This window comes from Saccostrea cucullata, unplaced genomic scaffold (genome assembly GCF_032062105.1).
Source record: "Saccostrea cucullata isolate Sc308-1 unplaced genomic scaffold, CSIRO_AGI_Scuc_v1 ctg8669, whole genome shotgun sequence".
In the NCBI taxonomy this organism is placed as follows: Eukaryota; Metazoa; Mollusca; class Bivalvia; order Ostreida; family Ostreidae; genus Saccostrea; species Saccostrea cuccullata.
Genome location: NW_026926272.1, coordinates 9,246 through 14,192, shown reverse-complemented (window position 1 = coordinate 14,192; position 4,947 = coordinate 9,246). Strand labels below are relative to the sequence as shown.

The window sequence follows — 4,947 nt, the reverse complement described above, 5'->3', positions numbered from 1 at the left end:
AGAGTTGGATTAAGCATCCAGAGTGCGCCACCTCGTCAAACTAAGACAATGGAAGAACTTTTTCCTGCACATGACAGGTTTATAAATTACAGGTATGCATTTATTATGACTGTTTCATGAATGGTGCAAAATATTAAAAAATGACAGTACCCCAAAAGTGAAAATATAAAAAATAGAGAAAAAGCATATTTTTTATGGGCAATATACACTTTTTTCAATGGATGGAACTGTATCTCTCTGGTCCGTCCATCCTAATTTTTTCAGACCAGCAAGCTACAGATCTGCAGCTAGCATGGTATATGTAAAACCATTCAGTGTTGTATTATGCTCCATTTTTCAACTTTTGTCAAAAATTACTAGGGCAACAAATAGGCCAGTCAATGATAGGGACAGGGAGTTCCTATATCAGAAATTGACAACTGTAGGGAGATTTTCAGGTTAATATATCTGGTTTTTTATTTTAGTGTCACATTGTTTACGAGTTTATTCTATTGTTACTTTTTTGAAAATTTATACTGTGATAGGATAGAATGCATATACACACATGTATATATATATATATATATATATATAAATTCACAAAACACCTATCTAACTCATAACATCCGGACTTTGGACTTCAGATATTTAATGGCTTATTTGACATTGGACTGAAATTCTGACAAGATGTGCAATCTTTCCATTCTTTTTGCTTTTTTTGTCTTTTACATGTTTAGTTTTGTTCTTGTCTCTTTTGTTTTTGTGTTGACTTTGTTTTAAACTTTTAATTATACATTTATACTATCAATTTCAATTCAGTGTGAAGTTTTGCATCAAGTCACAATCTTTTTTGACAGATGCATTCAGCGTAAACAATTCATGTGATTGATAAACTCATATTATCAACCTTGACACAGAAATAGTTTGTTGTACAAGCAAACAATCAGGGATTAGAAGAAAGTTCCAGTCGTAAAGCTTGCGGTTATAGGAGGCGTATACTATTTACCTGAAACGCATCTGTCAAACTAGAAGACCGTGACGTAATATAAAACTTCAACTCAACTGCAACCTTTAGTAAAATGTTTAAATATTATTCACCCTATTTCTCATACATACTTAAAGGAAGTTATTTGTACATTCTTTTCACATGTATACATATTGAAATCCAAAATTTATTTGAAGTAGTAAATAAAATAAGTTTGAAAAAATATTTAACATATATACCAGTATTAAGAATTGGTGATGTAACTGCAATACAGGTTTATTGAGTTTTTGTTGTCTTTTTCACTGAGGGTTTAATTTTTTTGTTTAATTAAATCAACAGCAATGCATTGGATACTATCCCCCGAGCCGCCTGTGCCCACACTTGCAGTGCCTCTAGTTGAAGACCTCATCTCTAGCCAGGAATTTATTTCTGCAGAGAATCCAATCGCTTGGATGAAGCAAAAATTAATGATAAATGAGCAAGAAATCCAACAGGTAAAGACAAATGAGTTGCATAATGAATAGAATGTATTCTGTTTCATTATGAATGTTCCCAAGTCAAAGTGGAAGGCAGTTCTTTAGCAGTTTTTTAACCTTAACAGTTCAGTGCTTTAGCAGTTCTTAGACAGTTTACTAGCCTTCTTCTTTCCTTAGGCAGTTTTCCTTAGCAGTCCACAGTTTAAGCAGTACTTAGCCAGTTCATTAGCAGTAACTTAGCAGTTTCTTAGCAGTTTCCTTAGCAGTATCTTAGCAGTCAATAGGAAGGTTAAGGAGAACTGCTTAAAAACTGCTTAATAACTGCTAAGGTGTTTCTTTTGTTTGCTCTGCTTATATGGAAATGACTCTGAGTGACCTACATATATATAAATTTGAAAATTCATTAACTGCTTAAATACTGGTAAAAAGAATGCTAAAGGCACTATTCTTGTCTACTTATAAGAACACAACACCACCCATATACATGACATATGAATACAAAAATGCATATAATTTTTGCTTCCAGGGTAATTTATTGAAAAAATGACATCACATATGGGAATTTGACTTAAATTAGTATTGAGATTTAGATCTAAGGTATGAATTGTAAATGAGCTAGTCCTTTCATTAAGTCCATTTTCTTGCATAAACGTCAGTGGCATCTTTAGAGCTTGGTTAATTGATACAGTGGACTAATCTACGGATCCCTCTATCAGTAGCTTATAAATTTATTTGCAAATATTTTAATTTATATTAAGTACTTATAATTAAAATATACAAACTAGATTATACGTTTTATAATTTAATAGTTATCCAAATGAGAAGAGGGTATGCCTATATATTATATCACAAGCCCACACACTTACCATATTTTCTGAAGCATACTTTAATTACTGCCAACAAATCTTTTAACAATTTTCCTATATCACCCAATTCTATTGTTTGATCAGATTTTTATAATAATGATCTCCCATCTCATGGAAATTAATTCAGATACACTTGTCACTATATAAATATTAAGTTCACATCCAATCTAATGTGGTGATCACAGATAATATTGTATTTTCCAAAGCATATTTTACTTCTTCACTGTATGGGTATAAATATATATAATATCCCAGACCATCACAAACATCTTCACAATTTGTAATTTTGAACTGATATGGAAAAGGCGCACAAATCTTGACTGGCTTTCCTCATTGGATACAATCCTATAGTTTCAAGCAACCAAGGGGGACACAGCAGGTTGTTAATGTAACTAGACGGCTGGATTTGCAAGTTGATGGGATAAAGATTAGAAGCTCATATGCTCATGCTTTTTATAATATGAAGCCTCAATTTTATTACAAACTATTGTATTATTTCTAGTAAGATTTTTAGTATATTTTTTTTCTATTTAATTCTATTTTCTGTATAAGAACTCCTGCCTGGCCCCCAATTTTTTGTGACGTTATCATCAGGAAGCATTAACAGTAACACATGGGCAGTAATGAAGACTAGTGAAAGTTAGGACCACCAAGAGTGAAAAAGTGTTGTATGAAGTGGAAATGAACTAGTTGCACTTTTAGCAGTTTTGAGAAACTGCTTGTTTGACTGCTTAAGTTTCTTCAATACTGAACTGCTTACACAAATTCTTAGCAGTTTTTTAAGCAGTCTGTAAGCAGTTTTAAGGAATGCTAAGACAAAGACTGTTAAGAACTGCCTAAAAACTGCCAAAAAATTGCCAGACTGCCTAATAACTGTTTATAAACTGCTAAAGTAAGCAGTTCATTTTGACTTGGGTTGTTTAAGTTTTAAGATTTTTGTCATGTTTTAGATTGCCTATCTTACCACTGGTCAAAAGGAAAATTGCATGTGGTCATCTGTTAGGAAGAATAGATCAACAGCTTCAAACTTTGGTTGTGTTTTGGCAGCGGTCAAGAGAAATAGGTATACTGGTAGTTTACATGCCTTTATATGTATATGTAATTATAAATGATACTTGTAAAAGCAGTTAATTATAAAATCAAAAATATTGAAAGTTTGCTCCTTAAATAACAGATATCCTGTCTCCTTATACAAAAGATTATGCTCAGCTTATGATCTGTCAAAGAAGGATGCCATTATTTGGGGGACGTGCAATGAAAAAGTCGCAATTGAAAAGTATAGAACTTTTGGGGATGCAGTTGTAGAGCCAACAGGTTGGTACATTTCTTTCCTAAGCAAAATTTCAATTTCTTTAAAGCAAATAAAAATTGATGATAACTAAAAATTTTTCTTGAGCTAATTTATTTAAAATTCAGTTATTAAACTGAAGTTGAAGATAATGAATATACTGTTTGTATATTCTATTTATAACAAGTCATCAATGCATAAGAAAATCAGAGTGTTGCATATTAATGCTATTTTGAAACTTTATAATACTGTTCATATTAATAGGTATCTGGCTACACTGTAATGGGGTTCTTGGGTCAAGCCCCGATGGACTCATTTGTCGTCCTGCTGCATTCGGATTCAGCTATCAGAATCCAGGACTCGCTGACATATTAGAGATGTCAAACGTTAAGTAAGAAATACTGGAGGTGAAATGCCCCTTTTCAGCAAAGAATTTGACAATTCCAGAAGCTTTTGAAAAAGTACACGATTTCTGCCTAGGTAATAATAGTGTGTATGTATTTGTTTGAATACGTTTCATGTACTGAGATATTACTTTAAATAATTCCAATATATTAGTTTGGATAAATTTAAGTACAATTTAGCAATTGTTAAAAAAGTTTTTTCCTTCTGTTGTAATGTTAGTCCTCAAGGCAGATGATTGCCTTCTCACTTTATTGTACAGTAAGGAACAAAATACTTATACATGTAAATATTTATTAGTTAAATAGTTTTGTCTTATATTAATGATTGAGGGACCAATGAAAATTCTTATTCTTTAAAAATCTTCAACATATATATTTTTTTCATATAGAGGTTCAGGATTTTAATGGAGTCAAGTCCTTCAAGCTATGAGAGAACCACCAATACTATGATCAAGTGCAAGGACAGCTTCATATAATTGGGAAATCCTTGTGTGATTTTATAGTCTGGACACCAAAAGACTGTGCGATTGTGAGAATTAACAAAGACATCAATTGGGAGATCAACATATCTGTTTTGACAGACTTTTATTTCTGTAAATTTCTCCCGTATTTACAACAGCTATAAGATATAACATTAAACATGGTGAAAACATTTTAATTTTAATATCTTAGTTATCTGCACTTGCAAAATTCTGAGCAATTTCCTGCATAAGGGGATCCTGAAAATTGACTAAAACACAGCATAATTGAAAGACTTTTGTAGAAATATGTCTAAATTGCTGCGGAACATGCCTTGAAATTTCATAATTCTTAATACGCTCATTTGCTCTTTCAACATGTATGCCTGACTTAGCAATTCTTCGACATAGTTGGACCTCACTGGAAAGGGAGGAATATTTAGATGTACTCCTTGGGGGCAACAACTTGTGAATAGTGAACCCTTTGTCTG

General features: G+C 32.2%; 1 pseudogene; it reads left to right on the top strand.

Annotated features, from left to right (window-relative positions):
* The first annotated feature begins 257 nt into the window (after nt 1-257).
* LOC134271257 (uncharacterized) lies at nt 258-4,656 on the top strand (annotated as a pseudogene).
* The last annotated feature ends 291 nt before the right edge of the window (nt 4,657-4,947 follow it).